Source organism: Amblyomma maculatum, chromosome 10 (genome assembly GCF_055883805.1).
Source record: "Amblyomma maculatum isolate TAMU_Amacu chromosome 10, ASM5588380v1, whole genome shotgun sequence".
NCBI lineage: Eukaryota > Metazoa > Arthropoda > Arachnida > Ixodida > Ixodidae > Amblyomma > Amblyomma maculatum.
Window position 1 is genome coordinate 107,807,203 of NC_139353.1, and position 25,786 is coordinate 107,832,988.

General features: G+C 43.4%; 1 long non-coding RNA gene across 1 annotated transcript; it reads right to left on the reverse strand.

Annotated features, from left to right (window-relative positions):
- Window positions 1-13,369: 13,369 nt before the first annotated feature.
- LOC146177209 (uncharacterized) lies at window positions 13,370-25,340 on the reverse strand. Its single transcript, XR_014701276.1, has 5 exons — window positions 25,133-25,340; window positions 23,681-23,756; window positions 19,670-19,780; window positions 14,544-14,626; window positions 13,370-13,741 (listed from the first exon to the last, which is right to left on the reverse strand). It is a non-coding gene; the product is annotated as an uncharacterized LOC146177209 (long non-coding RNA).
- Window positions 25,341-25,786: the final 446 nt, after the last annotated feature.

Consider the following 25,786-nt stretch of genomic DNA (forward strand, 5'->3'; position numbering starts at 1 on the left):
GACCTGATTCTATCTAATGTGCCTCTTTTTGGCTTGCAAGCTGTGCACGATCCTCTCGTTCTGGTAGACAAATATCATTGCCATTTTACCTTGTTGTTCTCTTTGTCTTTTCGTCCAGTGCGTGAGATGGTGCCAGAAAAATTTAGATTTGCGTATGGCAGTTACCTAGGCTGTACAATGAGCTTCAGGCCTCCAAGTGGTCAGAATTGCTTGAGAATCAGGATGTAAACGTGTTCCATCGTTCACATCAATGCAATGCAATGAAGAACTGTGCTGGAAACATTTTCGACCTAATTTTATTTAATCTGCCTCTTTTTGGCGTGCAAGCGGTGCGCGAACCTCTTGTTCTGGTACACAAATATCATTGCCATTTTACCTTGTCGTTATTTTTGTCTTTTCGTCCAGTTCGAGAGATGGTGCCAGAAAAATTTAGATATGCGTATGGCAATTACCTTAGGCTGTACAATGATCTTCAGGCCTCCGACTGGTCAGAGTTGCTTGAGATTCAGGATGTAAACACAGGCGTTGAGCTGCTTACATTAGTTGTACAGGATAAAATGAAAAAATGTATACCACGCCGTAAATCGAAGCGTAGATTTTCTTGCTGGTTTTCGCGTTATTTTAGACATTACTTGAATAAGAAAGTAAAGTATTGTAAACTCTACGTGAAATCACAAGGTGAATATTGGTACCAAAGTTATTCATTCTGCAGAAAATTGTGGAAAAAAACTGATTGCACGTGATGAAGCCGAGTATTACAAATGTCTTGAACAAAACTTTAAAAATGAACCAGTATTTGGGATTTTGTGCGCAAGCAACGAAATGATAAGGTTAGGGCTGCTGTGATAATGACGCGCGATGGTATCTGTTTTAAACCTCAAGATGTGTGCCAAGCTTTTGCTGATCACTTCAGCTCTTGTTTTGTGCGCCATGATAACACAACTGCTACTATCACTTTTGAAGACAGCGCTGACTGTTTGGCTTATGATAATGTTACCTAGCATGAGGTTCTTTTGGCGATTCACAATCTTAAGCCAAAACTCACCAGGAGTTGATGAAATTGACAGCTTCGTAATCAAAGGATGCGCTGACATGTTTGGCCCTGTTTTAGGGTATTCGTTCAACTTGTCGTTGCGCAACTGGTGTTTTTCCTTGTCATTGGAAATTGTCAGTAGTTCTTCCTGTATTCAAGTCTGTCGATGCCTGTGATGTGAACAACATTCGACTTGTGTCACTGATTTGTTGTTGTTTTTTGCGAAATGTTTTTAAATGGCTATGTACGAACGCATGGGCTTATAATTCAAGCAGAAAATCTAAATTCTGCGGCACGGTTTTTTAAAACGTTCATCTGTGGAAACGAATTTACGCAGCTTTCTTGATTATACTGCCCACATGTATTTAATCGCGGTTAGTTAGATGCAATCTACTTTGACATGACTAAAACTTTCGATACGGTTTCCCATGAGGTACTTCTGATGCAGATGGAAAAATAAGGACTCTGCCCCATGTACTGCAGGCGGCTCATAAGCTACCGTGGCAGCCGGCATAACATGGTCTGTTTTTTCGGCTGCGTGTCAAACGAATTTCTATCATCTTCGGGAGTGGCTCAAGGCTCAAACTTAGGAACGCTCTTGTTTCAAGTGTTTGTTAATGATTTCCCATTAGATGTCAAGAACTCGAAAATTTTGCTCTTCGCAGAGGATTTCAAATTATTGCGTACTATTGGAGATATTGAGGACTGCCGCCAATTGCAAGCCGACATTAACAACGCCGAGAAATGTGTTTTTTGAATCGATTAAAGTTAAATATTAAGAAGACTTGCCTCCTGTCTCTAACTAGGAAACGCAATGCAGTTAAGTTTGATTATACACCTTTGGGGGGCCAGATTTCTCGTGTGGCCCATGTACGAGACCTTCGTGTTGTTGTTGATTGAAGGCTTGATATTAGATTGCATGTAAATTCAATTGTGTTACGCGCATTGAGACATATTTTTCTTATTTCTAGACTAAGAAAAAAATTTCAACGACACGAATATCTACGCACTCTATAATGTGCCCTTGTGAGACCGCGCCTTGAGTCTGCGTCAGAAGCCTGGAATAACGTATCTGCCACCTATTGCACAAAAATGGAAAATGTCCAGCATAAGTTCATACGCATATTTTATGATAGATATATTGGACGCCGTCTTTTCTACGACTGCAATTCTCGTGACATTCAGCGGATTACCCTGTTAGGATGTGGGAGGTAGGGATTTAAACGTTACGTCCCTGGGGTTTGGTGTGTTGTCTGCGAACTCAACATCATTATCAGACGTCCTTTTTCTCATAGAAGACTAGAATGTTAAGGTGGGTAGTAAAGAAATAACCGGAATTACAGGCAAGTTCGGTCTTGGTGAGCCAAATGAAGCTGGGCAAAGGCTAGTAGAGTTTTGTCAAGAAAACAACCTGACAAAAGCGAATACACCATTTACATGAGTTTATATAATATGCCTTATGGCAAGTTTGCGTACAAAAAAAAAAAAAAAAAAAAAAAAAAAAAAGCGAATACTCATTTTCAACAGCCCAAGAGGTGCCTGTACTCATGGACTCCACCGGACGGTCTGTACAGGAATCAGATTGATGATATTTTTTGGCGGCAGAGATGGAGAAGCGCTATACAATCAGTGAAAACAAGACCTGGGGCTGATTGTGGCAACAATTAACAGCTTCTTGTTGCCAAATTTAAGCATCGATTGAAGCAAACGCAGAAAACTAAAAGGCCTTTCAGGTATGATCTGGATCAAATTCCATCAGAATATGCTGTGGAAGTGAGGAATCGATTTGAAGAATTAGATCTAGAAGACAGAGAGCCTGAAGAGATGTGGACTGATGTTCGTGATATAATACAAGAAGTTGCTACTAAGGTAGTTCCAAAGCAAAAGAAATTCAAGAAAGCAAACTGGTTATCTGAAGAGGCTTTGCAAATAGCCAATGAAAAGAGCATGGCAAAAGTTAGGGGGGAAAGAGAAAGATACAAGGTTCACAATGCAGATTTTCAGAAAATAGCAAGGAGAGATAAGGATACCTTCCTCAACATACAGCGCCAAGCAGTTGAGGGCAACAGCCAATTGAAGAACACAAGAGCTCTGTATAAGAATATCAAAGATATCAAAGGAAGCTTCTGTGCTAAGCTAGGCGTGATAAAGGACAAAGGAGGCAGGGACCTCAATGAAGCCTCAGAGATAAAGAAGAGGTGGCAGGAATACGCGGAACTGTACAAGAACGACCCGGATGTGCAAATCCAACATAAGACGGTTGTGATTACTGATCTCGAGCCGGGCATCCTGAAGGGTGAAGTTGAATGGGCCTTAGCCAGCCTTGCTAAGAACTAAGCCAGCGGAATTGATTGCATTCCAGCTGAGTTGCTTCAAAACCTCAACCTGCTGTTAACGTTCTGTATACATTATGTCAGCAAATCTGGACAACTCTGCAGTGGGCGCAGGATTGGAAGAGATCAGTTTACATCCGAATTCCAAAGAAAGACAGTGCCAAAGATTCTTCCAACTGTCGCACGATCGCGCTTATTTCGCATGCTAGCAAGTTGATGTTGAAAATCCTCCAAGGTAGGCTGCAGCAGTACGTGAATCGGGAGCTTCGGACGTGCAAGCTGGGTTTCGGAAGGGCAGAGGAACTAGTGACCAGATTGCCAACCTTCGCTGTATCATGAAAAAAACAAGAGAGTTCCAGAAACTCATCTACTTCTGCTTTATTGATTATGCGAAAGCGTTCGGCTGAGTAGATCACAGCAGATTGTGGCAAGCTCTCCAAGAGATGGGAGCTCCAATTCCCTTCATCTGTCTCCTCAGGAACCTCTACGAAGAGCAAGAGGACACAGTCAGACATTCAGTCAACACCCTTTGATATGCAAATGATACCGCTTTACAGGCAGAAAGTGAAGTGGAACTCAAGAGACTTCTGATGCGCGTACAAGAAGAGAGTGATAAGTTAGGGCTTAAACTGAACATTAAAAAGACAAAGATCATGGCGTCTTGCCCTATCAGGTCCTGGAGTATCAAGGGACAAGAAGTGATAGCTGTGACAGATTTTGTCTTCTTCGGCTCCAATATTACCCCAGAAGGCGACTGCAGCCATGAAATTAGGAGACGCCTGCTTCTGGAAAAGAGAGCCATGGCTAGCCTTGACCGCCTAGTGAAGAGCAGAGACATTAGTCTGTCAACGAAGATCCATATAACTCGTGCTATGGTTTTTCCAGTTGTGATGTATGGATGTGAGAGTTAGACTGTGAAGAAGGCTGAGTGCCGAAGAATTGACGCGTTTGAATTGTGGTGCTGGTGGAGACTTGTTCCTTGGACTGCCAGAAGATCACATCTGTCGATATTGTTGACCATAAACCCTGACTGCTCATTGGAGGGCCAAATTCTAAAGTTAAAGATCAGCTATTTTGGTCATCTGATGAGAATAAAGGAGTCGCTGGAGAAAGATGTGATGTCGGGAAAGGTTGAGGGTCACCGGAGAAGGGGTAGGCAGCGAACGCGATGGTTAGAAGGAATCCTCGAGGCGCTGCAGACGAAATTATGTGATGTTAGGAAGATAGTGAGAGACCGGAAAGCATGGCGTGATATGGTTCATAGGGTCACGAAGAGTCGGACAGGAATGAACGACTGAACTGAACTGAACTGGGAACTCACCGTCGACTAATCTGTACACAAGCACATTCTTCCCTTCTGCGTAATGAGGCTGCCCACAATTCCGTCCGTGGACTCGTCAGCAGAGCGACGTGACAACACCTCACGAGGTCGGCGAGGGACCGTATGGTTTCTAATAACGAAATAACACTCCAATTCCGTCAAACACATACCCTATACCCAAGAGGACGGAAATATCTCACAAAGGCAGCGGAGTGCATCTGCCGGCAAAATTGCAGATGCATTCCTTTCCAATTCTAGTCACTTTCGTCCTCGCATACCCTGCATTATACACCGCTTACTCTAACTTATGCCACTAGAGTGCCAGCTTATACCACATACTATATTCATGCCCACAAACCTCTCCTCCGCGGGATCTGAAGCTATCCAACTTAGAGCAGTGGGAGGCCGCTATGCTCAGCTCAGACCGTTAATTCAACAGCGCACCATCGAGCGTGCAACCCAGGATGCCAGAGCTGAAGGGCTCCTGGCTAACCAGTGCTGAAAGCCCAAGCCTGCTTGACTTAGTTAAGAAAAGATTGTCCTGCCCCCCTTAAGTAAGATTTACAAGAAAGGAATGCAATTTATCTTTTGGGTGGACAGCACCGAATGATGGGCATCACCTAACCAGGTTAAGGTCATATAACCATAACTCCTATTCTAAATTATCATTACTTTATAAGAAAAGACAGGCACAGTATCTGGTGGACACCTGTACGTGCATTGAGGTTGCCTTCGTTTATTGATTTACCTTCACCAAGCCACTCAGGCTAGAGACCACGCTGTGAAGAGATCCAGAAATTTATACCCTCGGGATTTTGACGTGCACTGGCATCGCACAGCACACATGTGCAGTGCTTTGTGCCAGTATCGAAATGTTTCCACCACAACCAGTATTCGACCCCCCATCCTTAGGAACAGCAGTCGAGCGCCCTAATCCCTGCACCTCCATGGCGGGAAGGAAGGAAAGAGGAAGCGAATTCGCAAATAGTATAAGAGGTCCTATAGTGGAGGGCTATGCAGTCATTCTGGCCAAGTGGGGGCCTTTAACGTGCACTCATATCGCATAAAATAGAGCTCCTCTGTTTAATAATAAGCGGTTTAGTGAAGTGAATGGCTTAGTATCTATCACACTAGTTTCTGCGGACACCTCAAGCGCGCCCTGAAGGAAGGGAGGAAGATGGGATTGGAAGTGTAAAGAGAGAAAGAGGAGCCGCAGTGGAGGGCTGTGAAATATTTTCGACCACTTGGGGATCATTAACGTGCGCAGGCATTACGAAACGATGGGAGTGCCTGCTCCTGGCCCTACGGGGCTGGGACTGGCAGGTCATCGTCGCGTATTGCGGCGGGGGCTAGACTTCCACCACATTTGTATCTGTTGTATTCTGTCATTTCTCCCTCCAGTGCTTCGGTAGTGGACGACGGCTGTGGCGACGCCCGTCTCTCTTTCTCTCGGTCCTTTTTCTTTCTTCTCTTTTTTGCTTTCTATCTGCACGAGGCAGCGGAAGTGCCCCGCCGGGGTGGTGCAGCGGTAAGACGCCCGACGACTGTGCCGGAGTACCCAAGTTCGAACCCGACCTCGGCGGCTGCGTTTCGATGGAGGCGAAACGAAGAGGCGTCCGTGTGCTGTGCGATGTCAGAGCGCGCTAAAGATCCCCGGGTGGTCGAAATTACTCCGTAGCCCTCCACTACGGCTGCTCTTTCTCTCTTTCCACTTTCACTCCCACCTTTATTCGTTCCCTTACGGCGCGGTTGCGGTGTCCACAGAAAACAAGTGAGACACACTGTAAAAAAAAAAACCTGCGCGTTTTAAAACGTGTCTCGAATGGCATCGTTTCAAAACAGCAGCTTGAGCTGGGCTTGTTAATCTTGTGCTCCGTCTAGGTCTTGCGCCGTTACTTCAAGAGGCATCGTTTCGCGTTGTCGTCGCCGTTTTCCCTCCTAACCAGTTGTCTGTAATTTTAAATATATCACTTGCTCGAATTATTTGCCTCAATCTATAGAACAGCTTAAACAGCTGATGAGTACGCTCAAATTTCGCATTAGGAGGTACAGTAATCGTGTCCAATTTGTCGTCAACACACAGGTGCTCCGACAAGGGCGCTTCTCTGCACTGCTCTTAATGGTCCACATTGTACATGTTAACCAACGCAAACAAAACATGTTGAACGAAGTAGGGTCCCTCGGCGACCACCGGTTCTGCAGCCACAGCACTCCAAAGGTGTCTGCCTCGAAGACCAAGCTGTTGGGAAGCCGCAGCCCTCCGAGGTAGCCTTCTGATGGGTTTGAAAATCATATGTCGCCATAGAAATTCCTCAAACAACATTGTTTTATACTCGACTAGCGATTCCGTGCTCTATATCGTGCCGAATAGTCTGCTACCATTCCTAATCCTCTGCATCGAAAAAAGTGGGCCACGTATATTATAGTAACATTAGCTCAAAGTGGCCTATTCTAGGCTCCCGTCAGGCTAATATATGGTTCTGTCTCCGCGGCTGCACGCGTGCGAGAGGGGAACCTGTTGTCACCGGGAAGATGGTCACTTATTCTTGTCGTATATATAACATAGCTACGAGATGACTTCATATGTCTGCTCTAGTCATGTGGTATGCATAACCTAAAACCATGATGATGCCAGAACGTTATGCGAGAGGTGGCGACGTTGACACATAGCCACACACAGTCTAAAATGCTGCAGAAATAGGGAACCCAACCTCAAGTTTGGCTGCGCGACTGCAGCGCGCGCTCCTCCGCAAGCGTCAAAATTTTGAAGCATTGGTTGGGCGCGGCGCTGATGTGGCGCTTGACCGAACGTGTTCTGGCGGCTTTGTGTGCTGCTCGCGTCGCTCGCGTTACCTTTTCTGGCGCCGACCCGCCGCTGTGGCTTCGCAGGAATGCAAACAGGTGTCACAGCGGAGTTTAAAACATGACTGGAGTGGTTCCGCGACGCTCCAAATGTGGGGAAGTGTTGCTGGCGGTCGCAACAGCTCGCCTGTAGACTTTCGTGTCTGCGGCTTTTGCACGCGGAAGCAGCTCGCGTTCTTTGTCGCTCGCGTTGTTGAAAGCTGCTTGCGCCTTGACCGCAGTCTACTCGCTTTGCGCGCGCTTGGATTTCCGTGCTGAAAGAAAGCTATCTTGCGCGCGCGTGCGCGCTCCTGCTTCTACTTTTCAAACTCGCGCTTGGACGAAGTGGTGTATTTAGCGAGTGTGCAGCAATGTACACGCTTTGATAGGGTTTTCAAAAAATAGCCGACAGCGGTGGCTATTTTCGCAGCACAAGCGTCAAAAGGGAGAGCTGTTAGTCCGCCATGTGCATTCTGTTGAGCAGATTGTAGAAGACAACGATGTTATCGTGAAGGCTAAGTGTGGGTCGCAGGTCAGCATCCATATCGTGTACGACGTTGGATTTGAGGCAAGTATGTCATTTTTATTATATCCATTTCATTAAGGCTCAGATGCTCCTTAAAGAGGGCTTCAGATTTTTGCCGCTGGGTTTGCCCCATTGTTGCGCTTGGCTTGTGCAGGACTCATCTTCGTGGGAGTTTATGAAACAGCACACAGCAGTAACATGCTTGCAGCGCCCCTGAATTCCTGCCTTGCAGGTACACTTAGCACGGGAAATAGCAAGCTGGCGCTTTTCAGGGCATGTCCATGCTAACTGCAAAGAAAAATGTCACATAACAGAGACGCGCCGTCTGGTTCATTTCGAACCCACGACATAGGGAGCAAAACGAACAAAAGAGAACAAGGATATGCTGCCTCGCAACTGATGCTCAGACGCAAATTGTTTCTTCTTTAGAAAGCAGACACTGAAGCTCCAAGGCAGGATATTTATAATGACCTGTAAGCAAGGATAAATTGAGTGAAAATTTTCTTTTAGTTTTGTAGTGTTTAACGTACGACAAGGCTACGAGGGGCGCTGTATTAGAGACCTCTAAAAATTTCACCTCCCTCCTCCCTTCTGTGGTTATTTAACGGGAACGTATATTTCTAAAGACCTCCTTGCAGTTCGCCTCCAGCGAGCGGCGGCCGGGATCAAACCCGCGTCGCCATGACCAACAGTCCCTAACGCGTGAGCTAAAGCGGCGGGGCGAGTGATTGAATAAAACAGTTATATACCAATATAAAAGCTATAGGAACAATAAAGTGATAACCACGCAGCGAAAATTTGTTTTTCTAAATATTGTCCAGAACTGTCTCATTTCCCTATTGAAAAGCCAGTGCCACAGGGTTCCAGCGCCCCAGCGCCATACCTGATTATGGTCCCAGTATGACGCTGGAATCTGGTTTGGTTTGTTTTGGGGGGTTTAACGTCCCAAAGCAACTCAGGCTATGAGAGACGCCGTAGTGGAGGACTCCGGAAATTTCGACCACCTGGGGTTCTTTAACGTGCACTGACATCGCACAGCACAATGGGCGCCTTGCTATTACTGGGCGTACTGGGACGCGGCATACTAGGACGCTCCGCACTGGCGGCACTGTTCGCCGGGAGCAAAGAAAAGACGTGGGATAAAAAATTTAAAAGTAAAAAGTAACGAAACAAGTTAGGTACATAAAAAAAACCTAAGCAAGTAAAAAAAAGAAAAGAAATTGAGTTCACCAAGGGCGCTTCGAACTCAGTCAGTAGGCACATATCACTAGCTCACCACGCTAACCACTCGGCCACGCTGGGAAATGGAATTATTTGAAACATTTCTGCATTTTATGTCATGACCCGCATTTATTAGGTTGGGACTTCGCCAGGCCCATTGGTACCGCTCTAACAATTACAACTTCTTGATCATTGGAGCTTGCTGTATACTCTCACGACTTGCAAATAATGTTCTGGGTGCCTATGCGCGCTATTTGTGCACTGGAATCATTTTAACTTGTGCAGTTTGGCATCGCTGGCAAATTTACCAACGCCGGCTCTTCGGTGGTGGTCTACTACCGTGGGCGTACTTTTCACGGAGCTTTAGTACAAACCTCTAAGGAAAAAAGTGCGACAAAGCTTCAATACTAGCAAGCGCAGCAGCGATGACCCTATATTGCGTGTAACTAAACCTTATTTGTATGTAAACATTTCGGGAAGCGTTGCGATGACCGAGGGCTCGGCTGCTTGATACGCAGAGTAAGAAGGAGCGCAAAAGCTTGAGGAACGTGCCAAATATTATGCATTACAAGCGCTGTATGTTTTTGTTTCTTCTCTTATGGGCCCATCGCTCGGTAAACTACTCTCTTCCTCGTTTCAGTTTTTCTTTCTGCTGTTTATACTGGGCCTTGGGGCAAGCTACGCTCGCCTGCGACTGAGCCCGCATTGAACATTTTGGCAGTAATCAATGTGTTAGAGTGCCCTTAAGATCAGCTGTGAAGTTGGTTATGCATGGTAGCCCACATTATTCAATTCCAGCTTTAGTTGTGCGTTAATCGTCAGTGTGTCATGAGATGCGGCGGTCGCGGTCTCTCTCGAAACGCTCGAAACGACCTATGGAAAAATGGAAATTCTAGAAAAAAGATACTGCCTTTCTTTTCTTACAAATGCGCAACGACTTCGCAGCAAAAAGCGCTTGCTTGAACCACTATTTTCATAAGCGCCCCGATGGTCGATTGCGAGTACGCTGTTGCCCTGTTGGCCCCTGAGGGATGCTATTCCGGCTGACGCCACAGGCCGCACCGCTATACTGGGGCACTGGGACCAGTGCGGCCCCAGCGCACATACAGCGCTTCTCCCAGTGCATCGCGGATGCCAGCGACACACCCAGCGTCAAAAGTCTAATCCCAGCGTTTTTCTCCATATCGCACCAGTGCAGCCAGTGTCTTCCCGTTACTGCTCCAGTGAATATCGCACACCTCCAGTGTGCCCAGCAGATCCAGTGCAAAACCAGCGCGAAGAATTTGCAGCAGAAGAATTGATGTTTCTTCGTATACATGTGAAGGCACATTCTATTCAGGTGGAAGCTACGTATAAAACGTTCTGAGAATGCAATTGCACGACAATCGGCATCAAGATTAACATATCGACATATACCGAAAAGTGCGCCTAAGATGCGAACGAACCCACGTATCTTTTATTATGTTCATAGGCACCAACTAGATTACCATCTGCAACCTCTTCAGAAATTAAAGCAAACAGCCTATGGAATGGTTGCATGCACCTTATAATCTGGGCCTTAATGAAATGGGTACAATAAAAATAAAAACTTGCTCAAGTCTCACGTCGTACGCGATGTGGTCGCTGACCTACGACACACACTTAGCCTTCACGATAACAGCTTAGCTGTTCAACAGAATGAGCATGGCTGGCTAACAGCTCTCCCCTTTTGACATTTGTGCTGTGAAAATAGCCACCGCTGTCGGCTATTTTTTTAAACAACATCGAAGCGTGTACATTGCTGCACACTCACTTCAAACACCACTTCGTCCAAGCGCGAGTTCAAAAAGTTGAAGCAGAAGCACGCGCGCGTAAGACAGCTTTCTTTCAGCACGGAAATGGAAGCGCGCGAAAAGCGAGTAGACTGCGGTCAGGGCGCGCGCGTGTACAAGCAGCTTTCAATAATGCCAGCAACAAAGAACGCGAGCTCGCGCAAAGCGAGTTGCTCTCGCGTGCAGAGGATGCAACGACACGAAAGTCTACAGGCGAGCTATTCACTCTGCCCGACCGATTACATTGCGTTGGCCGGAGAGGGCGCTGTTCACTGGCGCCCGCAGCGCCATCCTGCGATGCTTGGGTCCCCTATATGATCAAGTCGTTACCACGGCCGACGCAAAACTGGGAACAAAAGTATAAGAGGTATTATATGCATAAAATTATCGCGAAAAACTTGCCCCCCTGCCTGTGTATATTCACACGCTCCAGAAAATGGTGCATTGACGTACTAATTTATTCTTTTATTTGGTGCAGCAAGCAGCACTGCGCTCCTATTTGGAGGGTGCGAGGTACAGACACAATAATAGAGTCGAACGCTGAGCTAGTTGGTCACACATCTCTTAGAAGAAGGCAGCAGAGCAGATAACAACACAAAGCGTAAGAGGCACACACAGGCACACAAGGACAACGCAGCGTTGTCTTTGTGTGCGTGTGTGTGCCCTTGCGCTTTGCGTTGTTACCTGCTCTGCTGCCTTCTTCTAAGAGGCATAGACACAAAATTCAGCCTAAAGGTTGAGATTTTTGAAGCGAATAGATTCGCTAAGACGGTCGGAGCCACGCTTCGCGTGGGCCGTGTGCTGCAAAAGCCATATTCTGCGCATGCACGAAACCAAGTGACATCACGCGCAGCGCAGCCGGCCTACCGTCGCCACCTCCAAGGCCAGCTGCGCAGCCCCCTCGTTAAGCTCTACCGTTGCCTGGCAACGCTAAGAGTGTGCGACGCCTCCTCATTAAAAAAGAATTGTCTCCATCCGGGAATCGAACCTCCACCCTTTTATCCCCAGCCGAGCACTTCACGGCTGTGCCACACCCGCGTTTTCCTTTTTTCAGCATGGTATTTATTACAAGCGCTTACATAGAGGAGGCAGATATACATAATTTACAAATTAATCAGCCTGTAGCCGAACATACTAAACTTAAATATACAGCACCACATAAGTAAAATACGTTTGACACAACAAAACAGTCGCTAGGAAAACATGTCAGTACAAAACACCAGCATAAATTTACAACAGCGCATAACTAAAGCAAATTTTAACAGAACTGGACTAAAACGGTGGCAAACAAAAACAACACATCAATAATGGGAGACAGACCGGTTGATATTCACTATATTCATATGTGTCACTCGATTCAGATGTTACATTATGCAACCTCTAGTGTTTGGTACAGTGCTTTGGTTGTATGTATGTACCCAATAAATTCTCTTTATGATCTAGTCACAAACTAGAGGCTCAGCATTACGGGCTCAGTTCCTGGCAGGGAAATACATACTTTGTCGTATGCCACTGGGGACATTATTGACTACACACAGAGACGCTCAGCTAGTGGCATCCTTGTTTCTTTAGATCAAGAAAAAGCTTTTGACCGGATAGAACATGGCTACAATTCGGCGTTTTGCATGCTTTTCAGTTTCCGCAAAATTTCATCTGTTTAATTAAAAGCTTGTGTGATGGCATTCAAAGCAAACTGGCGATGGATAGGTGGGAAAGTGCCCCTTCCCTGTCACCCGCGGTGTCCGGCAAGGTTGTCCCCTCTCGCCTCTTTTGTTGGCTCTCAGCTTAGAGGCATGTTTGAGGGCAGAAATTAAACACCAAATTATGCGTGGCCTCCCTCTCCCACACTGTAAACCAAAATACACCCTTAAGGGTGGATATCGATGTCTATAACTAACACCCTTACACCCTTCAGAAAAGGTAATTTTAGGTTGAAATGTACCCTTATAAAGGGTAATGTTTCATAATTTTTCCCCTTTTTCAGCAGAAACTGGGGAAGGTGTTTTATGCCAGTTACACCCTTTCACAATGGGTGTAAAAAACATTTTTTACCTTCACACCCTTTTTTAATTTTGCACTTTTTTACTGTCCTTTTCTTTTTGGAAATTTCTTTACTACGTACTGCGTGACCAAGCAATGCTCAGTGGAATGATCAAGGCTTTGCCCTTCCCAAAATATCCAGTATGTGCTGCAGACAACACAGCTGCTTTCTCTTGGTTTCAGAATGTTTAAAACATGTCAAACATTCAACGAGAATGAACACACATAAAACTGTACCCTTGGAAAACCATTTATTGAAACCATTCAGGGGACATGACAGACAGATACATGCTATCAAAAGTATGACTGGCTTCAAGGCTAGAAGAGCAGATTCTCAATGGCAAGAACAATGTGCTTTACCATGGCCTGGTCTTTAGGCAAAAGCAATTTGATGTGCTGATATGAAGCGCTGAATGATGTGCATCACGCCTTTGTTACATAAACACCTAAAAATACCTGATCAAGTATACAAAAAGCCAGTGTGCTGCCATTCATGCTATAGCGCCTTCTATGATGTCTGGAACTCTGAGTACAAAATTAAAAAAAAATCTCTTGTGCCTCTGCGAGAATGATGCTGGTGAATACGATGCATGGTGTATATAGCTTCTCTTTGTCCTGAATAAGAAACAAAAAAGGAAGAACAGAAGTTAAAATGTTCGCTATTTCTACAAATGACAGCATTGTTACCATCTACTGGCTTACAAATTTGTATCAGCAAAAGTTGTTACTGCAGTTTGATAAAATATTTCACACTTTAGAACCTGCAAGGCACAACAAAGCAGCCCATCTTCAAAATTTATATAAAAAAAACTGTCTAAGTCTAAGGTTTTTCTTTTTTTAATACCAGTCTATAAGCCCTTTTAATCAATTTTTCCTGGCTATCATATTCAGTGCAGTGTTTCGAACAGCCAGATCAGACACAAATGTGTGGAACATTGTGGCACTGCTTCAAGTACCTTGGTCTTTGTCCCTCTTCAGGCACCTATATGTAGAAGGCATTTTTTTAGTGAGTGCAAAAATCCTACTGAATAAAATATGTTGCACCAATAGCCTGATCTAGTATGGGTCCTGGTCACATATATAATTAAAGAGTTTTACTTATGCACATTACCATTGGAACTTAGTCCTGAAGAGGAATGTACCATCAAAACTGATGCTTCATTCTCATGCACAGAGGAATGTGATTACTATCTTCAAACATTTTTGCATAGCTGTGCTCGTTATTTTGTATTTTTGCACATATTATTATATATTCAAAAATACAAAATAACATGCGTCCAAATCTAAAATGCATCTTTCAGGCTCCACATAATAATTACAAATATTACAAATAAAATGAGACTACGATTTCTTTCAACAGTATATGAGGGTCTAAATACCAAAACACTGTGTACAGCATAATGCTAGCTTAACTCACCAAAGGCACAGAAGTTGCTCCCTCTGCTCTCAGTTGATCCAGATGTTTGGACAGCAAGCAAAAGATGCATGCAGCTTGGATGTCTGTAACATAAAGACATAAAAATATGCCAAATTTAAGGTTTTGGTCCAGTCTTGGTTTAGAAAAAACAAGGCACTATGAAAGCTGACAATAAGATCTTCTGAGCATCCTACTGCTCACTGTCCACCAAAAACCAGAGCTGCATCAGTGAAAATACTGAGAGCAGGAATAAAGTTATCTGAAGGTGATATGATTTGGAAGCTTACAAACTTTGACTAAAATGTATGCATTGCCCCAGTAGAGGGCCACACATTCATATCACGATATCAGAGGAGCCATTCCACCACTAGGGAGTTTCCCTCTAATGGTGCTTCAGCCACAGCGCTAGAATAAGATTACAGTGATGCATTTAAGCCTGATCATGTGCCAAAATTCAGGAGCATTCAAGTTCGGTGCCTCGTTCCATTATGAGTCCTGTGCTTTGTTGCCTAGAACCATTACTTAGTTGCCATTTCTATCGTTGAAATTATGGGAATCAAGAAACCAAAATCCGGGAGTGGCCCATTGAATCTAGTAATCACAACTGAGTCAGCTATACTGAAATTAAGCTAGACATAAAATCTGGATAAATCTGGATGAGGTCAAATTTCAGGAATCCAGAGGTTGGCCAAGTTTTCGACATGGCCCACCTAAATTTGAAAGTCATCGCAGAATTGGTCACACTCAAATAAGATTAGGCACCATTTTTCGACAAAATTGCAAGAATTTAAGTTTCAGATGGGACCTGAATTTGTTTGGAGGTATGCAATGAATTCGGCATACTCAAAATAGGTCAGACATTGATTTTAATCTAATTTTGGAGGTCCAGGGTCCGAATTGTGGAGGTTCCCAATCACCATGTGGTCATCTAAATTGGTCATACTCAAATTACGATAGACAGCACCATCAGCCAGCCTATACACACTGAAGGGCAAAGGCATATCTCCATATTTTTCCAATTAGCCCTCTCCTGTACCAGCTGCATTCATTTGACCCCCGCAAAGTACACCTCATCCACCCACCTAACTTTCTGCCATCCCCTGCTATGCTTTCCAGCCGTTGAAATCGTTTATTACCCTATGCAACAATCAGTTATCCTATTTCCACAATACATGCCCGGCACATGTCCATTTCTTCTTCTTGATTTTTACTAGAATGTCATTAACTTTAGCTATTTTTCTGAGTAGCCGGTAAGCTGCTAGTCAAATCTGCTAGTACTTGCCAAATACACTCCATTACAATCTTATTCTCCTAGCTAATTCCCTTTCATGGTCCGGATCTGCAGTTATTACCTGTCCTAAGTAGAAATATTCGCCTACCATTTCCAGTGCTTCATTGCCCATTGTAAACTGCTGCTCCTTCTCGAGGCTGCTAAACATTACTTTAGTCTACTGCATATTGATTTTCAGGCCTACTTTTTTCTGCTTTCCCTGCCTAGGTCACCAAACATCTTTTGTAGTTCTTCTCCTGAATGACTTAACAAGGCAACGTCATCAGCGAATTGTAGATCACTTCGGTAGTTCCCATCAACTGTTATCCCTAAATGCTCCCATTACAAGTCTGAATACTTCCTCGAAGCAAGCTGTGAATTGTACTAAGGAAGTCGTGTCTCCTCCCTAACACCTCTTTTGTATTGCAATTTTGCTACCTCTTTCCTGCAGAATAATGGTTGCTATACAGCCACTACAGATATATTTCAGTACTTTCACATACGGTTTGTCTATACCCAGATTCTGCAGTGAGCAATGCCTGCACGATTGCAGAGGTTTCTATTGGGTCAAATGCTTTTTTCTCTATCAAAGAATGCTCTGCGTAAGGTCTGGTTGTATACCCAGCATTTTTCTATCAGCTATTCTATTCTAATACCAGTGCTGCGACAGGGGACAAAGATGCGAAGGAAGGAGAAGCGCTACTAACAACTGCAGTTTATGTGAAAAATACACAATATACTCACGAAAGGCAACCAAAAGTGCAAGCGCTTGCTCCTTACCCCGTTAAAAAAAAAGAAAAAAAAGAAGAAACATTATTTAGATATCCGAATACGAAATTTCATTCATGTGTATTTACTGAACAGATGCTTATGCACGTGTTGCTGTTCTTGTCAATAGGCTTCATACAATGTCAATTCATCTTGATGCCTGAATCTAACTTTTGCCCGGTTAAAAAGAGGAGCACATGCTTTTTTTGACACATTAGACACACTTGGCTTGTTCAGGTGAGTATCAGTAATGTAGGGCTAAATTTGGTGAAGGAGCACCATTCAAAGACGTTTTGCGTTTTAATGAATTTCTCGGTCTGGCCCATATTATAGTTCTTGACGCATTTAAAAGGTATGTCATAGACCACGCCCTCTTCACATGGCACAAAATGCCACTCATATTCCACTTGGCCGGCTTTTTTGGTTCTTTTTTGTTTTCATTCTCTGGCTCTTCTGTCAAAAAAAGCACGAAATTTTTCTAGCTTATTAGGAGCCGAAAATAATACCCGAACCGCATATCTAGTGCCAACTAGTTTAAGCCTATGGGATAAATGATGGATGTATGGTATCACTGCATACTTTTTATCTCTACTGGAAGGCCCCTGTGGATCATGTTTACCAAACGACAGTCTTTTTCAGGATTTTTTTGCAAGCAAGTGTTATCATGTCATCTGGGAAGCCGGCTAACTTTAGCCTTTGGACCTGCTGCTTGAAACTTCTGTTTATATCGTGGATGCGTGATTTAGTAATCGCTGATAAGCATGGCACTGCTATGCTGCACTCAACTATATTCGAATGCTCTGAATGATAACTAAGTAAAGGCTTTTCAGACATATGTAGAAAGAACCAACAAATTTGATCTTCCTTCTTTTCCAACAGCCAATACTGGAGCTGATTTCATTTCGTATTTCGAAAGTAAACATCAAAATTTGGAAAAAAGTCAAAATACCAGAAATTAGCCCCAATTCCTGAATGTTCGAATGGAAGGGAACGAAGATCATGTTTGTTGTTCCTTTCTACAGTGGTCAGAAAAGCATTTACTTACTTATTATTCAGGACATTTGAAGATAGTTAAGTGCGGCATAGCAGTGGCATGCTTAGGATCAGCGAATAATAAATCACGCGTCCATGCTAGACACAAGTTTCAAGCAGCAGGTCCATAAGCTCAGGTTAGCCGGCTTTCCGAATCACTTGAAACGCTTGCAATAAAATCCTGAAAAAGATAGTCGTTTGGTAAACATGATCCACAGGGGCCTTCCAGCAGAAAGAAAAGAAGTATGCAGTGATATCATACATCCATCAGTTATCAGTTATAGGCGTAAACAAGTTGGCATTATATTGCTGTTTTCAGCTCCTAATAAGCTAGCAAGAATTGTTGCTGTTGTTGACTGAAGAGTCAGAGAATGAAAACAAAAATGAAGCAAAAGGAAAAATGCCTGCCAAGTGGAACATGAGTTGCAGTTTGTGCCGTATGAAGAGGGAGTGGTCAATGACATACCTTTTAGGTTTGGCAAGAACTATATAGGCCAAACTGGGAAATTCATGAACACGCACTTACGCCAACATAAAACGCCTTTGAATAGTGCTCATTCGTCAAATTTAGCCCTACACTACTGAAACTCACCTGAACAAACCAAATGTGCCTAATGTGTCAAATAAAAAAGCATGCACTCCTCTTTTTTCAGAGAGCAAAAGTTATTCAGACGTCAAGATCAACTGACATGGGAACTGCATGATGCCTATTAGGTGTACAAGAACGGCAAAACGTACATAGCCATCCCTTAAGTAAATATACACGACTATAAGTTCTTATCTGGATTCCTAATATTTTTTTAGGGGTGTGGGGGGGGGGGGGGAGTAGCACATGCACTTCGGGTTGTCTTGTCAGTATAATAGCTGTGTATTTTTCAAATAATCTTTACTTAGTAGCGTTTGTCGTTCCGGCTCCCTGTCCCCTATCGCAGCACTGGTAAAGTTTTCGAAGATGTACCAACTAACTGAAATGTATGTTTTGCTATGGTATGGATATGATCGATAGTAGAGTGTAGTACCCTTTCCGTAAACCTGCTTGATCTTTTGCTTGACAAATGTCTAAGGTTGACCTAATTTTGTTAGCCATTGCCTTAGTTAAACCTTATATTTAACAGATAGTAAGCTGATTGGTCTATAATATTCAAGTCCTTGACTTCCCCTTTTTATGAATTAAGGCAGTGTTAACAATCTTCCATGATTCCAGTTCTGTTGATGACTCCAGGCCTTACACTTAAAGGATGGCTAGCTTTCCTAGCATGGTATCCCTCCAGTCTACAACAAATCTGTGGTTACCTGATCCTTCCCAGCTCCTTTCCCCCTTTTCATAGTTTCTAAAGCTTTCTCAATCTCGTTCTTCGTCACTGGTGGAACGTCTGATTGATTTTTACAACTGCCAATCTTGCTGTCCTGACTACTTCGGATGATACATAGATTCACCGTCTTAAGGCTGCCCGTTCTTTAGAACACGCTCAATTTTCGTCATGTAATACTTCCTTACGTCAGACACTTTGTACGTGTTGATTACCTTTGATAGTTCTGCCAGTTTTATTGTCGATTGGTTTGGAAGCTTTTATACTTTGGCATTTCTTAGTCGAATATTTAGTCTCATTAGATAGCTTACCGGTATCTTCTCTATCCTACCACCTACTTCTACCGTGCACCCAGTAGTGATATCACTGAAGGTATTACTCATCATTTATACACAAAAGTTGTCATCTTCAGTTAAAGCTGAATATCAAAATCGACTTTGGTCGCTACTGATGAAGTGAAATTTGGGGGTCCAGGGGGCCAAATTCTGGATGTTCCCCATCCCCAATCGGGTATGCTCGAATAGGTTAGACATATCCAATATCAGCTCAGTTATCATAAAACCAATGCCTAAAACAACTATGGGCAATATAAGCTTTTATTCACACTCATCATTCTCATAAAGCACCTTTCACTCCCACTTGCTGCCTATGAGCCCAGTCTTGCTCGGTCTACTATTGCTACTTCTATGAACAATGTAAAGTGCATGACGCAATCTTGAAATTTATTCGATATTGCAACTACTCACATTTCTTGTGTCTTGGGACAATACCAATGCATCAGCCTGGAGAACCACTTACATGTCCCTGTTGCACTGCCATAAGCCCATCGTTCTCAATAAGGTTGAGTCATGCAGGAACTGCAAAGAGACCAGTATAAAAAAAAGGCAAAACAAAGGAGAGATGTTAACTTGCAACAGTTACTGCATGCAGCAGCAGACTTGCATGATTACAATATCTACTCAGGAGGTGCTCCAAATCACAGCCATATGTTAGAAACTAGGACCGCAGTAGGACCGCTCCTATATTTCTCTGAATAATATCAAATTGTTAAATAAACCCTTGCCAAGGGAGCACTTCATGAGTAAAGCATGGCAGTGCAGTGGCAGTGAAACCTCACTGCATCAGTGCACGGCGTGATCCAGACTGCCATTTCTCCCGAATTGCTTTGCATTAATTTTATACACTTACAAGTCGTAATGATGTTCCAGGCAAGAAGTGGCCTTGTAGTCAGAGTTTATAAATGGTATAATGATTTTCAGTTCAGCCACTTCACACTGATGTCAAACATTTTTTCTTTATGGTTTAGGGCATTTAATACCCCAAAGCAACTGAGGCTATAAGACACACCATAGTGGAGGGCTCTCAAAATTCTAACCACTTATAGTTAACGCGCACTGACATTGCAAACACACAGACACCTTGCTCTTTTGCATCCGCTGCTAAGTGGCTGCCACACATTTTGAGCAATCCAAATTTTTTCAGCATGCCTTCATGTTTTCCACTGAATGGCAGTCTTAACACTGCTGTGGATGCTGCAATTGCCAAATATCACAAGAAAAATGGCAACTAAGATTAATGAAATACATTCTTCAGGAAACCCAGTATGTGTGTGCATGAGAGGAATGGTGTATTACCAAGACACACGATACATATATTGGTCCTTTCATACCTTGCAGTTGTGGTGAAGGTACCCAGAGGGGAATATTGTTCAGAAACTACTAAGTCTGCCAAGTTTCCCTGTAAACAATGTTAATATGTCAATATGCAATTTTTTTATGCGTTAAAGGATGACCTGCGCTACAAACGATCTTCTATTAATCTATTCTATTCATCAACTGTTTTTTCAAAACTGTTCCCCCCTCTACAGTATGAGCTGCATTGCTTTTTGAAACTTTTGTTGGTGCTTCTCACTTTGTCTTGCATTTTTCTCTTTTTTTTTTGCATTTCATCCTTTGCATGTGCGGCATAACATAATTCATTCTGTTCAAATATCTCCTTTCTGTCTTATTTATTCCTTTCTTAATGTCACCCTCCAGACTAGTCAGCAATGCCTTCCTAGAACCTCCATCTTTTTCGTCCCTGCCTTCTGTGCGATCTGTTTCTCACAGTACCTGCTGCTATTCGCAGCTAAGTTGGCCCATGGCAATTCACCTACAAAATCATCCATTTTTTCCTACAAACACATGCAAACATCCAACCTGCTTCTTGTGCCTATTAATTGTGTACAATGCACTGCTCTTTAAGTGCTGCAGCAACATTTTTTATTTTCTTCAGGTTAAGGGATCATCTATCTATCTTGTACAATGCACTGCTCTTTAACTGCTGCTGGAAAATTTTTATTTTCTTCAGGTTATGGGATCACAAGTTCCAAGTTAATATAAGGCCATCTCCAAGGCAGCACCTTTTTGTTACTTCCCTACTCGCCTTAGTCCTTGGGAAGCAAAAACAGAAACTGCACCACTACCCAGACATTGACAAGTTCACTTGTCAAAACATCCACTGGCAGACTGCGGCTGCCCCTCAATCCTTCTTCAGTCTCCTTTGACTTTATGTAGCTTATTGCCTTCATTTTGTTCTGATCTATTTTAATGATAGAATACTGATATTCAGGCCATATTAGTATGCAGACTCTTGGTGCCACACAAATTAGCTCGCTAGGAATGTTATAGCAGCTTCATAGAGCAATTCAGTCCAGCTGTGGCTTCATCTATAGTTGCAGTAAGGGTTGTTTTTTCTTTTTTACCAACTCTCACCTCTGATAAATTAGGATTTTATATTTGCCTCAGCATTTGGCCTTTTTGAATGAATTATGCAAACGATTTAACCTGAATTAATTTGGTCATATTGAGGCCCTTGCATATCTCGCAATATATTTGGTTTCAAATACAGGCCTCAAAGTAAGCATATAGTGCGTTAGCGTTTTGTTTTAGCACGATTTCAATACCAATCAGCTTTTGCAACAGCCGTAGCCATTCATTAGTAAAAGGTTATTATGAGAGTGCTAAAGAATTCCCAATTTAATGACACATGAATAAAGAAGCCATGAGAAGCCCCATTTCTGTCTGCTGACATTTACATCAATGATAACCTCTCCACACATTTTGCCTTTCATTCACCTAATGCAGGGTTTTAAGGAACACTGATGCTCAACATAATATTCAAAGTGGTCTGAAACAAGTCTCGGCTGAAATCCAACTACCAAGAATGAATAAGGTATTTAGTACATAGTTATACATATTGCTATGAAATAACGAAGCGCCAATGACGAACGAATACAAGTTCCACTACAAGTTGTCCATGTAGAATGAGAGGAAGGAGATTGCTACACTGTATGAAAGAGCACTGGAAAAGAGTAGAGGGGGGAAGCCTCAGTTCGCAGGTTGAGCCAACATTTCAACAAGTGGACTTTCCTTCGTCTGGGCAGAGTGAGCATCACTGGCAAGGGTTTAAATATGCTTTTGATTTTGTTCTCATCTGCCAGCCAGCACTGCGATATCATAATTTTGACAACTACCAAGTAGCCCAGCAAAACACCCTGCATGGATATCTAGTCCATCGCCTTAACCGCTCGGCCACCGACTGCACAACACAAAAAAAAAATTCTCAAAAGCATTCTCCAGATGGGGGAGAAGGACATAAAAAAAAGAATATTAACAGGACAGTGAACCACAGTGGCAGGTATCGTTCACTGTCCTGTTAATATTTTGTTTCTTTTTCCTTCTCCCCCTTTGGGAAAAGCTCTTGAGAATTGTTTCCCTGCAGATATCAGTTATCAGGACCTTTTGGAATGCATGTTGCTTTTCAAGAAAAGTGTGTCTGCACTAAAACTGCTTTAGGTGCCGACTAATCACTGCAGAAACAAGCACACACTCGCTCCAATCTTCTGAAAAAAAAAAAAAGGAAAAACCACGTTTCGGGGCTGGTACGAGTCCCTCGTTAACATGAAGCGCTGCATGGAACGACAGCGGCTTAAATATGGTTAAAATTGCATAGTGACCGATTGTAGATCTCTGGAAGATTTACATGTGTCCTGCTAAGAGCATGCCTCGTGTTATGTTTTTAATAGGACACGTGGAAATCTTCCAGAGATCTACAATCGGACACTACCCAATTTTATCGCATTTAAGCTGCCCTAGTTCCACGCAGCGCTCCATGTGATGAAGGGGCCCGCACGGGCCCCGAAATGTCACATTTCCTTTTTTTTTTTAAACATTTTGGCGAGTGTATGTTTGTTTCTGCAATGTTCGCCTTTTAACAGACGGTAGTCCGTGAAACCCTGGACTATGCTGACTAATCACCTACCCTGAAATGTAGTTTTTCCTGCTGCTGCCACTTTTATTTCTTTTTCAGGCCACAGGAACACATTCCAGGCTGAAAAATCCATACTGAAGAAATTTTTTCTCTATGCTTCTTTCAGTTCTTGACCTACTTTCTTCTAATGCACCCTCCTCCTCCTCAGCTTTTCTTCAGCGTATTTAAATCTCTGCCAGTGATGATTTCTCCGCCCAGATGAAGACAAGCCGTTGACCTGCGAACTTAGGCATCTCCCTCTACCCTTGTTCACTGCTCTTTCATACAAGTTGTCCGTGACACTTAGTTGTATTTGTTCATTGTTGACGCTTCTTTATTTCATAAAATGCACCAACTAACACAGCAGAAAGTTCTACTGGAGTGCTTACATACATATTGCATTATTTATGTAGGATGGAGAACACATAATCCAACTTAAAAAGAGGTACTGCAGCCAGAACACGCACCATTGGTTCACATGCCGCTCCTGAATATTTTCCAGTTGCCACAAATTCAGTGCTGTGAGCTCCCATGTGGTATGTCCTGCAGACAATGCAATGCCCTCATAAATACAACTGAGCAATGTGGCCAGAATAAAAATGTGGCAGAAGTGAGAATAAATAAAAGAAGCTCTGTAGAGGTTATCACGCAGCAGTTTTTCACACACGGAAAATATTTTCCACTTCTCATTTTTTTCTTTTATACACCTATACTTAGCACCACAATACATTGGCTTTCTGTTCTAAGCAGTCTGACAACTTTGAATGCATTTTCATTTTTTGTTTCAATTAACAAATTGGTCATTTATACACTATATTTTCTTAATTAGCAACATCAAGCGTTCTGTCTGAGCATTCTCTTGCCTTTAAATCCTGTGTTTTAATTTTTTTTTAATTCATCAATGATGAATTAAAATAATTGCATCAACTCTTCATCACCTATCACACGCCAATCAATCATCTATCCCTAGAAGCCCAAATTACCATGATCAATATTTTTATGTACTCTTTTCGGCATGCTGTGCCAACTACTATTACAACTACTGCTAGTATTACTATTACTACTACTACTACTACTACTACTACTACCCCGACGACTTTTCGACCGAACGTGCGGCATAAGTTGTCACTTAAGCTGAAGACAGAATGAAATAAATGCAAAGCAATCAGATGCACAAACCAGCGGCCAATGCCTGCGCAGAAGATAGAGAAAATTTTTTCTCAAATATTGTACTTACGCAATGTATCACTAGAGCTAAAATACAGCCCATGACAGTCAAAATTGACATGCGCGAAGGAACCTCTGTGCGAGATGGAAATCGACCAAATGCATTCTCCTTGCCTTTCAAACTTGTCAAATTTTAAATCTGGCAGAACGCAGAGGTCCTAAAGAGTATGCGCTAGTAATCTCTAACATGGATGCATGGCTTCCAGTCTTCCAGTTATAATCGTGTAAATCGAATGATTTCTCTGTTTACTGTTCAGCGCACCCCCCTCCCTCCCCCCCTCCCCGTTAGTGTTGCAACCGCTCTCGGCGGAGAACTCTGAACAAGTCTGTAACGCTTGGCGAGATGGAAATCGACCAAATGCATTCTCCTTGCCTTTCAAACTTGTCAAATTTTAAATCTGGCAGAACGCAGAGGTCCTAAAGAGTATGCGCTAGTAATCTCTAACATGGATGCATGGCTTCCAGTTATAATCGTGTAAATCGAATGATTTCTCTGTTTACTGTTCAGCGCACCCCCCTCCCTCCCCCCTCCCCGCTAGTGTTGCAACCGCTCTCGGCGGAGAACTCTGAACAAGTCTGTAACGCTTGCAATTTCCTGAACGTCGAACTCAGCAGTATGACAGGCATACTTTCTGTAAAACATGCGTTCTAAAATTCGCACCCACCATATGCCAATACATAAGATCGCTTACCTTTAGAGGAAGGTCGAGCATCGTCGTGAAGACAACAAAGAACGCAAAGCTTCATAGGGAACTTCGAGGGCCACTTCTGTTCCGAGTGTATGTCAGACGGCACACTGAGAACAGTGAACGAAACTACTCGCATCTGCACTTAAATATGCACACAAAAACACTACGGTTCACTTCAATACGTCGCAAAATATGTCCGAAAATGCCGTTGGCGTGGTAAACGCACCGCCGCCATGTCACACGCTGAAAAACAAAATGGTGGGAAAACGTGACCACGACGATACCGATGGCCACCTGGCGGCAGACATGCAGCGATGCAGCCTCGCTTTCGGTTTCGGTTTTATCGCGAGACGAAACGTGTATTTTTCGTACAGCAGCAGCAGCCAGAACGATTGTGTTAGCACACACTCAAAGAAATTAAGGGAACTAATTTATTGAGGTCGAATTAGGAAATTAGTGGATGTCAGTCCGAAAGAAGAACGCGCCTGTGCGAACTCCGCTGTTGTGATACGTGTCCGTTCTATCGCTCGGTCCAGCTTCGACTGACTCTCTCGGTATTCACATTTCACACCTTCACATCCGTTCTTCCCACGGTTGAATCCCTGGTACCGGCACGTACACCAGTCACACACACGTCAGAGACGGCTCGCTCTCTCT